Below are 11,284 nucleotides of genomic sequence, written 5' to 3'. Positions count from 1 at the left end.
AGCATATTGGTTTGGTCCTCCAGCAGCCTCAGCATTGAATCCTGCCTCCTCTCATCACGCTGCCGCCACATTTGAGCTTCAGCCCTGTCTTCAGCCTGCCACTTACTCTCTTCAGCCCGCCACTTACTCTCTTCAGCCCGCCACCTCTCCTCCCGGTCATTTTGTGCTTTCTTGCACTCTGACATTATTTGCCTCCACTCATTCGTCTGTGCTCTCTCAGTGTGGAAGGACAGCATGAGCTCAGAGAACATTTCATCACAAGTGCATTTTTTTTCTTTCTAATCTTCACTAGCCTCTGGGAAGGAGAAGATCCTGTGATCATTGAAACACATGCAGCTGGTGGAGAAAAAAAAAGGGACAGCGGTATTTAAAAAGACACATTTTATAAAACAGTGGCTACACTCTTTCAGGGTAAACCTTGCTGTTAACATTACATACATAGCACATGTGCTTTCGTTACAAGGTCGCATTTTGCCTCCCCCCACCGCGTGGCTACCCCCTCAACCCTCCCCCCACCCCGTGGCTAACAGCGGGGAACATTTCTGTTCAGTCACAGGCAAACAGCCCAGCAGAAACGGGCTCCTCTGAGTGTCCCCTGAAGAAAAGCACCCTATTTCAACCAGGTGACCATGAATGATATCTCACTCTCCTGAGGATAACACAGAGAGATAAAGAATGGATGTTGTTTGAACGCCAGCAAACATACACTGCAATGCTTTGTTGTACAATGATTCCCGAGTACGTGTTACTGGCCTGGAGTGGTAAAGTGTCCTACCATGAAGGACGCAATAAGTCTGCCCTCCCCAGAAACCTTTTGCAAAGGCTTTGGGAGTACATCCAGGAGAGCCGCGAATGCCAGGGCAAAGTAATCCTTTCACATGCGTGCTTTTAAACCATGTATAGTATTTTAAAAGGTACACTCACCGGAGGTCCCTTCTCCACCTGCCGGGTCCAGGAAGCAGCCTTGGGTGGTTTCGGGGGGTAATAGCTCCAGGTCCAGGGTGAGAAACAGTTCCTGGCTGTCGGGAAAACCGGTTTCTCCGCTTGCTTGCTGTGAGCTATCTACAACCTCCTCATCATCATCATCATCTTCTTCGTCCCCAAAACCTGCTTCCGTGTTGCCTCCATCTCCATTGAAGGAGTCAAACAACACGGCTGGGGTAGTGGTGGCTGAACCCCCTAAAATGGCATGCAGCTCATCATAGAAGCGGCATGTTTGGGGCTCTGACCCGGAGCGGCCGTTCGCCTCTCTGGTTTTCTGGTAGGCTTGCCTCAGCTCCTTAAGTTTCACGCAGCACTGCTTCAGGTCCCTGTTATGGCCTCTGTCCTTCATGCCCTGGGAGATTTTGACAAAGGTTTTGGCATTTCGAAAACTGGAACGGAGTTCTGATAGCACGGATTCCTCTCCCCATACAGCGATCAGATCCCGTACCTCCCGTTCAGTCCATGCTGGAGCTCTTTTGCGATTCTGGGACTCCATCATGGTTACCTCTGCTGATGAGCTCTGCATGGTCACCTGCAGCTTGCCACGCTGGCCAAACAGGAAATGAGATTCAAAAGTTCACGGTTCTTTTCCTGTCTACCTGGCCAGTGCATCTGAGTTGAGAGTGCTGTCCAGAGCGGTCACAATGGAGCACTCTGGGATAGCTCCCGGAGGCCAATACCGTCGAATTGTGTCCACAGTACCCCAAATTCGACCCGACAAGGCCGATTTAAGCACTAATCCACTTGTCGGGGTGGCATAAGGAAATCGATTTTAAGAGCCCTATAAGTCGAAATAAAGGGCTTCATTGTGTGGACGGGTGCAGGTTTACATCGATTTAACGCTGCTAAATTCGACCTCAAGTCCTAGTATAGACCAGGGCTGAGAGAAGGGAGCCTCCTCCTTCATAGCAGGGCAGATGCCTTCAGACACCGAAGGGAGTAAAAAGACACCTGCAGCACCCTGAATTAACAGAGAGCAGACACCAGCAGCAGAAAGCTGCCAAACCCTCTGAGCCTGAGGATGAAGTGGGATCAGCTTTGGGAGATAAAAATTGCAACCAGGAGAAGAGCTGGGGCTCCTGCCATAAGAAAAAGATACAAAGTGAGAGAGAATCCTGAGGGGAACAGAGCCGAGAGGGAAGGCTTCAGGGAAACCCAGAAAGCCAGTTTATTTGGGACTTTTTGTTGCGGTTTTTGTAATAAACAAGCTCTAAGAAGGGTGTTATTGAATCAAAGTTAAGAGTGCCTGAAGTGGAATTAGTGGCTTCCTGAGAACTGATGCAGGGAGAACATGCAGCTCATACTAATTCATCTGAGGGTGCAATAGGACAGGCACACCCCACAACAGTGGATCACAAGATTATTAAATGAATACACTGAATGGTGCTAGCCAAACTGATATTGACTGCTGCAGCTTGTTGCCTCTTTCAACAAGACAAATTATACTTATAGCATAGATCAGTGGTTCCCAAACTTGTTCTGCTGCTTGTGCAGGGAAAGCCCTTGGCCTGGTGCAGCGAACCACGGCCACTGGGAGCCGCGATCGGCTGAACCTGCGGATGCAGCAGGTAAACAAACCGGCATGGGGCTTTCCCTGCACAAGCGGCAGAACAAGTTTGGGAACCACTGACATCGATAATGAAGTTAGAAACACACACCTGTAGCGCACAGCTTTCCGTTCATAGATACCTGGTGTTTAAGGCCAGAAGGGACCATTAGATCACCTCTGACTTTCTGCATATCAGAAGCCATTAAATTTCACTCAGTTACCCCTGTATTGAGCCCAATAACTTGTATTTGACTAAAGCATATTTTCCAGAAAGGCATCTTGTGTTGATTGGTAGAGAGCAAGAGATGGAGAATACCACTTCCCTTAGTAGTTTGTTCCAATGGTTAATCACCCACACTCATAAAATATTGTGCCTAATTTCTAACTTCAATTTGTCTGGCTTCAGCTACCAGTTATTGGTTCATATTATGCCTTTCTCTGCTAGATTAAAAAGGCTTTGTTATTTTCGGCCTGTGAAGGTACTAGCACACTGTACTCAAGTCATCTCTCACTCTCCTTTTTTTTTTTTTTTTTGTAAATTAAACAGATTGAGCTTTTGAAGTCTCTCACTGGAAATTTTCAGCCCTTGAATAATTGGTGTAGCTCTTTTCTACACCTTCTCCAGCTTTTCAACAACCTTTTTACATGTGGACAATAGAACTGCATGCAATATTCCAGTATCAATCTCACTGATGCCATATACAGAAGCAAAATCACATCCCACTCATTATTCTTTTTGTACTACAGATGTAAATATCATTTTAAAAGTTAACTGTTTAAACGATTAAAATTATATTGTTTAACCAGTTAACCACTTAAAGATAGAGGGGCTGGGGCTCCTCTGCATGGCTTGGGGTTGCGGCTGCTCCGACTGGCTGGCCCAGGGCTGGGGTCGCTCTGGCCAGCCTGTGGCTGGGGTCAGCTGGCCAGCACGGCTGGGGATGCTCTGGCCAGCTCAGGGCTGGGGGTTAATGGTTAGGGTGGTTTAATAGTAAGACTAAGGCTTATTTGTAAACCATTTAACAGTTTAATATTTTACATCCCTAGTTTATACATCCAAGGACCATATTAGCCCTTTTTGCCACAGCATCCCACTAGGAGCTCAAGTTGAGTTGCCTGTCCACTATGACCCCTAAATCTTTTTCAGAGTCACTGATTTCCAGGTTTCAGAGTAGCAGCCTTGTTAGTCTGTATCCGCAAAAAGAAAAGGAGTACTTGTGGCACCTTAGAGACTAACAAATTTATTTGAGCATAAGCTTTCGTGAGCTACAGCTCACTTCATCGGATGCTCACAAAGCTTATGCTCAAATAAATTTGTTAGTCTCTAAGGTGCCACAAGTACTCCTTTTCTTTTTACTGATTTCCGGGATACAGTCCCTCATATTGTTGGTGTAGCCTGTATTCCTTGTACCTAGAAGTACAAACTTTTGTATTTGGCTATATTAAAAACATATCTTGTCTGAATGGGCAGAGCTTATCAAGTGATCCAGATCGCTCCTCTGATTGCCCTGTCTTCATTATTTACCTTTTTGCCAATCTTTGTATCTTCCACAAAGTCTGTCAGAAGTGATTCTATATTTACTTCCAAATCATTCATGGAAAATGGTGAATAGTGTCAGGCCTACTGGCGATCTCTGTAGAATCCCATTAGAACCACCCTCATTTGATGATGATTCCTCACTGATGATTACTTTTTGAGATCTGTCAGGTAGCCAGTTCTGAATCTATTTAACATGTACTCTCTTTGTATTGTATAGTGCTATTTTTTAAATCAGAATGTTGTGCAGTATTACATCAAATGCTTTCAATCCAAGTGTCGGTAAACATGCTAAAAAATCATATCAGATGCTAAATTAGAAAACAGGTCTTTTGGTTGGATAGCCATTGTCTAATTCACCAGGGCACAGTGTTCCCTAGCCATGTCACTGAGCCTCTGTAAGCTTTGGTTACTTCATCTGAAAAATTTGCATTATTGTTTTCAGGATCAGGACCCATGGCACTGGATGCCTAATCCCAGATCTAACCAGTAGACAGCACTCTGATTCTCATTCTTGTTTTATAGTATCTAAATCAGTGGTTCTCAAACTTTTGTTCTGGTGACCCCTTTCACATAGGAAGCCCCTGTGTGATCCCCCCCCCTTTTAAATTAAAAACACTTCTTTACATATTTAACATCATTATAAATGCTGGAGGCAAAGTTAGGTTTGGGGTGGAAGCTGACAGCTCGCGACCCCCCAGGTAATAACCTTGTGACCCCCTGAGAGGTCCCAAACCCCAGTTTGAGAACCCCTGATCTAAATAAAAATTAAATTATAATAACCTGCAGCGTCTCATACCTCCAAATAACTTTCAAGCACTGGTTCATTTAACTGAAAAAAACACAGTATTTTAATCATAGTTTCTCAGCATAATTCTTTTACCTAATTGCTGCATATGATGCATATATAATCTTCATGATACTGCACTTTAATGGCTGCATGGATTTAATTTTTGAATAATATGAAAAAGAAACCTGTGTCAAAATGCTCTGAATAGCTGATAATTTTATCTTGAAGAGCTATTGTCAAGGTGAGAAGGCACAGACACTGACACATCTTCCCATACTTATCTTTTGCAAAGTCCAGTAATTCAGTAAAGGCCAAATTGAGAAGATTTCATCTTTATTTAGGTAAACCTTCCATTGAAATGAAGGACATCAGGCTTTGGCCATAAATGTCTTAATGCTCTATTTAAAAAGAGTATTATTTGTATTTCACTAGCCTCTGGAAGCCCCACTGTGCTAGGCACCATACAAAAACAGAACAGAAAAATGTTCCATGCTTGAAGGGCTCTAAAAGAGTGACACATAACCCAACACTAGTGAATAACCCTACAACAACAAACCAGTGGATACATGCTATGGGGGAGGAGAGGGAGGTGTAATTAGCTCCCAAGGTGATAGAAAAAAATAATATCAATTATGTTAAGAATTAAAAGTAAAGACTGTCTTGGAATAATACATTAATGAAAATTTAGTTTGCAGCACATAATGTAAAGCCACGGTAACCTTGCGAGAAAAATTATTGTTTCTGAAGCACCTGCTCAAACCCCGACTGCATTTATATATAAAAATTGGTTTCACAAAACATTAGGATTTAGGATTAACTTTCTACTGGGAAATCTATTTCAAGTTAATTGAATTCTGTTATGACAAAGAGGAAATGCATGCAAATAATTAATTAGAAACAAATTCAGGATAGAAAATTAATACTTGATACTCAGTAACAAAGCACAAAGTAATATATGTAAAGAAGCATTATTCTGAGTCATGAATTTTTGTTAAAGAATTCTTTTCATTCCAATGAGAAAAATCACTGATAGCAAAGCCACATACTAAGGCCCTGATCCTGGAAACATTTATGCATGTGCTTAACTTTACAACAGCAAAGAGTTCTAAAGTTAAATATGCTCATACATGTTTGAAGGATTTGGGTCTTAACAGACAACTATTTTGTATATAGAAGAAATCCTGCCTAAGTACTAATAATTTTTGCTCCTAAAAAACTGAACTTTCATGAAAACAGAAGAAATAGGTATAACAATCTGAAAATAGTCTAAATGTTCTGTCTGCACAATTGTAGCCTGTGTTGTGAATGACCGTATCAAAAGGTCTTTTATGAACAGAAATTTCTCCTTGTCCCTTGTTGTGTAGATTGCCTCTACTAACAAGTGAGGAGTGCTACTGGGAGCAGAGTATGGCTTTTTAAAATCTATTTGCCTAGAATGAGTGTTTTACTTTTGCAGTTTTATGGCCCTTAGTCTTTTCCCAGCACTAATCATGCAAGTGATGTCATAAAAAGTAACTTTTGTAAGTTTTAATCACATATATTTCAAATCTCAAATAGGCTGTTCAGACAATACACTGTTTAGAAGACCCTATTATGCTATGCAGTAGTGTGTGATGAGGAAATGCTACATTTATTTTAAGAGAGAAAGAAATCTGTATTTCATTTGTTACACTGCTAACTTCACTTTAGGTAATTGCATTCAGCTTTATTATTGCCCAGAGCAATAACTGATTGTTAGTTATTGAAGTTTGAAATGATTTTCTCATTTCCCAGGGGAATCCGGAGATTTACATGGTGCACAGCAGTAACTAATAGATATAATCTGGTCATAATGTAGCTATATAATGTGTTATTTACTTGTTGAGAACATGGATGTTGAACATTTTAACATTTCCTCAAGAAGTGTTGCAGATTTTACTCATGATATGTGAGTATTAAGTGCATTACTCTTACGTTCAGGGTTATTAAAATACCAGCAGCCATCAAAAGGTATATATCAGTGGAGATAACACACTTGTACATACAAAAATTAATGTAAAATTGGTTATATTTTTCATTTAATTTGTGTACACATTAACAAAATAACCCATGATAAGTAAAATCTAATTTAAAATAAATACATATGGCTCTGCTTATTATACAAACAACGTGAAATTCACATCAGGACTTCAAAGCAGGTTTTAGGTAATGCAGAAGTTCTTGTTCAGGAGTGAATTTCACCCGCAGTGATTTTGAGAGATTTTGATTGCTTGTTTGAATGGTGTCTGGGTTCCAAACTTTCCCTAAAATAATCTGAGGAGGGGGAAATCAGTAACTGATCATATTTATTAACATGTTCAAATTATCTGCTGCTCAGTTCAATCAGATCAAGTAGAATCCTCGTAATTGGGATATACCAGTGGACAGCCTATAAACACAGTTAAGAAAAAGGGTCTTTTCTTAAAAGAAATTATATAGCTAGATAAATATAGACTTAAACTAAAATTAAGAACATGAGAAAAAATTTAAAACATTTACTTCATTTCTTTTTTATATTTACGTATTACTTCTCTTAAAAGGTTACAAAATAGATTTTCACACCTAGGTCTTGATCCTGTAAACAGTTACACATGTGCTTAATTTTACTACCCAATGGAACTCCTCATGGTAGTGGAGTTAAGGACATGTGTAAGTATTTTCAGGATCAAGGGCCTATTTAGCACCTGGTTAAATATCACTTAATAATAATGAATGAATTCCATCTAAGCAGGGGTTTTGCTAATTCTGTCCCCATTAAGCAGCAATAATTGCAATCAACTATCAGAGGGCTAAATTTATTTTTTTGACTTTTTTAAATATCCATTTTGTTCACTAGATACCTTCCAATAAGTTCTCTTGGAGCTGTCCCAATAAAGTGTCCATCCCAATTAAATTTCTTCTGATTAAATGGAGTATAGAGTCTAAGCACATCTTCCATTTATTTTTCTTTCTGATGCATTCTTTCATCTCTCCATCTCTACCCCTCACAAGCTCACTTTTTGAGGTTTTTGCCCTACTGCTGAAAATCTTTCTCCTGATACAACACCTTGATTCATGAGGTCAAGCAAACAAATTCTTCTACCATATATGCTTGTCTATTAGATGACAAATTTAAGAGGCATTCAGTGCAATTTTTCGGTGGCCATTAATTATACACAAGGTCAAGCCATTTCTGCAGAGAGGATTTAAAGATCACCCTTTAGCTGATACCAGGAATTTATTGTATCAGCCTCAAGGAAGATGCAGTCTGTGAGGATGATGAAGCTAGAAAAAGATTATGATTATAAAAAGGACAGTGATATTTATCACATACTAATGGAAAGGGATTTAGCATTGTTTGATGATTCTAACTTATCGATTGTATGAGCACACAAATGCTAGCATTTTGTATTATCAAAATTAAATTATACATAATAATATCTTGTTCAGTCAGCTTTTGTGGGCATCATCTTGTTTATACATGGATCAGTAATAGTTGTTGTTTCTAGAACATTAAATATTGGCTTATATTCAAGTATATAGAATCCTAGAATCATAAGACTGGAAGGGACCTCAAGAGGTCATCTAGTCCAGTCCCCTGCACTCATGGCAGGACTAAGTATTATTTAGACCAGTGGTCACCAACCCGTAGATTGTGATCGACTGGTCGAACCTGGAGATATTTGATTGCGATCTCCAGCTGCTAAAAGTCCAGTGGTGTAGCGGGGCAGCCGCTAAGGCAGGCTCCCTACCTGCCCTGATCCCATGCCACTCCCAAAAGCGGCCAGTACGCCTCTGTGGCCCCAGGGGGCAGGGGGCCAGGGGTCTCCACGTGCTGCTCCTGCCTGCAAGCACTGCCCCCACAGCTCCCATTGGCTGGGAATGGGGAACTGCAGCCAATGGGACCTGCAGGGATGGTGCCTGCAGAGAGGGGCTGCGCATGGAGCCATGTGCCCCCCAACCCAGGGGCCACAGGGAAGTGCTGGCCCCTTCCAGGAGTGGCGTGGGGCGGGGGCAGGCAAGGAGCCTGCCTTAGCCCCGCTGCGCTGCTGACCGGGAGCTGCCTGAGGTAAGTGCTGCCTGGCAGGAGTCTGTACCCCAGCCCCAAACCTTGAGCACCGAAGCCAGCACCCCGTACTCCCTCCTGCACCCCAACACTCTGCCCCAGCCTGGAGCCCCATCCTGCACCCAAACTCCCTCCCTGAGCTTGCACCCCTCACTCCCTCCTGCCCCCGAACCCTCTGCCCCAGGCTCAGCCTGGAGCCCCCTTCCACACGCTGAACCCCTCAGCCCCAGCCCGGAGCCCACACCCCCTCCTGAACCCTAGCCAGGTGAAAGTGAGTGAGGGTGGGGGACAGCAAGCGATGGAGGGAGGGGAGATGGAGTGAGTGGGGCAGGGCTTCAGGGAAGGGGCAGGATAGATCTTGGGTTGCACTTAAATTCAAAAAGTGATCTTGTGAGTAAAAAGGTTGGAGACCACTGATCTAGACCATTCCTGACAGATGTTTGTCTAACCTGCTCTTAAAAATCTCCAATGATAGAGATTCCACAACCTCCCTAGGGAATTTATTCCAGTGCTTACCCACCCACCAGGCAGTTGGGAAGTTTTTCCTAATGTACAACCTAAACCTCCTTTGCTGCAATTTAAGCCCATTGCTTCTTGTCCTATCCTCAGAGGTTAAGAAAAACAATTCTTCTCCTTCTTCCTTGTAACAATCTTTTATGTACTTGAAAATGGTTATCATGGCCCCCTTCAGTTTTCTCTTTTCCAGACTAAACAAACCCAATTTTTTCAATCTTCCTTCATAGGTCATGTTTTCTAGACATCTAATCATTTTTGTTGCTCTTCTCTGGACTTTCTCCAAGTTGTCTACATCTTTCCTGAAATGCGGCACCCATAACTGGACACAATAATGCAGTTGAGGCCTAATCAGCACAGAGTAAAGTGAAGGAATTACTTCTTGTGTTTTGCTTACAACACTCCTGCTAATACATCCCAGAATGATGTTCACTTTTTCTGCAATAGTGTTACACTGTTGACTCATATTAAGTTTGTGGTCCACAATGATCCCCAGATCTCTTTCGGCAGTGCTTCTTCCTAGGCAGTCATTTCCCATTTTGTATGCGTGCAACTGATTGTTCCTTCCTAAATTATGTATTTTGCATTTGTCCTTACTGAATTACATCCTATTTACTTCAGACCATTTCTCCAGTCTGTCCAGATCATTTTGAATTACAATCCTAGCCTCCAAAGCACTTGCAACCCCTCCCAGCTTGGTATCGTCCACAAACTTTATAAGTGTACTCTCTTTTCCCTTATCTAAATCATTGATGAAGATATTGAACAGAACTGGACCCAGAACTGATCCCTGCGGGACCCCATTCATTATGCCCTTCCAGCATGACTGTGAACCACTGATAACTACACTCTGGGATCGGTTTTCCAACCAGTTATGCACCCATCTTATAGTAGCTCCATCTAGGTTGCATTTCCCTAGTTTGTTTATGAGAAGGTCATGCGAGACAGTGTCAAAAGCCTTACTAAAATCAAGATATACCACGTCTACCACTTCCCCCCATCCACAAGGCTTGTTATGTGGAAGTTCCTCTTAAGGTTTTTTTCCAATAAAATTAGGTAACTTTATGGATGTGGCACTGGAAACTTATGAAAGAGAAATTTTATTTCAGTTACTCCGAATACTAACTTTACATTTTAAATAATAATAGTTTTACAAACAATTCTGTGAAAGATGGATTGGATTGTTATTTTGCCATTTACTACTAAAATGTTTATAACTGTAGTTTTGAAGTAGAGCCCTGCATAGGACTATTATTTTAAGCCCATTCCTGTTCCACCCCACAATACCCACTCCCATTCCCACCTGCTCCTGCATTGTTTCTTGCATTTTCATCCTGCTCATATCCACAAAAACCTTAGATCCCACAAATCCCACAAGAGAGACACATTCCCCCATGCTACTTTAAAAAAAAACAACCCCAACAACAGTCAGTTAATATATTAAATATATAAATGGAATTCAGACACCATTTTTATGTGGTAAATTGATGAGAGTTTTAGTGTTTTCCCGCAAATTATCTCTGTCTGGTTTTTTTGTCCACCCACCCACCACAAAGTACATTTTACCCACTCCCGCCATGATGTCAGTGTGTCCTGCGGGACCTGCAGGATCCCAGTCCCGCTGCAGGGCTCTATTTTGAAGCTCTCTGGGATAGAGACTATCATTTCTTATATGTTTGTACATTGCCTAGCACAATAGGGTCCAACTTACTTGTGGTCTTTAAGTGCTCCTGTGATATAAATGTTAAATAATAATCGTTTTGAAGTCAGAAGCATTGGTACAAATATCTGTTATCTGAAGCCAGGTTAAGAAGAATAATCCTTGAATAAGAAAGTACAAATAGTTCT

The sequence above is a fragment of the Caretta caretta genome, chromosome 2 (genome assembly GCF_965140235.1).
Source record: "Caretta caretta isolate rCarCar2 chromosome 2, rCarCar1.hap1, whole genome shotgun sequence".
NCBI lineage: Eukaryota > Metazoa > Chordata > Testudines > Cheloniidae > Caretta > Caretta caretta.
The sequence above is the reverse complement of the archived record's forward strand: the minus strand, read 5'-3'. Positions refer to the sequence as shown.